Below are 382 nucleotides of genomic sequence, written 5' to 3' on the forward strand. Positions count from 1 at the left end.
AGCGTCAGCAGTTGCAGAGAAGTGGCGGTGGTGGTGGTGGTGGTGTTGGTGTGAGGATCACTAAGAGGTGAACGACCTAACCGTTATTACATAACAAGAGAAAAAAGACAAAAACAAATCGAAATTAACATTGTAAATTAGTTGCCTGTTATTGTTGCTTTTGTTTTTGTTGTTGTTGCTGGTGGTGGTAGTGGTGGTGGTGGTGGCGGTGGTGGTGGTGGATGGTTATGGTGGTGGTGGTTGCGGTGGTGGTGGTGGTGGTGGTGGTGGTAACGACGAAGGCGATGATGACAATGATGATGATGGTGATGATGATGATGTCGGCGACGATGACGATGACGATGACGATGATGATGATGATGATGATGTTAGCCTTGCGACA

Source organism: Octopus bimaculoides, chromosome 2 (genome assembly GCF_046866305.1).
Source record: "Octopus bimaculoides isolate indiv1 chromosome 2, ASM4686630v1, whole genome shotgun sequence".
Taxonomy (NCBI): domain Eukaryota; kingdom Metazoa; phylum Mollusca; class Cephalopoda; order Octopoda; family Octopodidae; genus Octopus; species Octopus bimaculoides.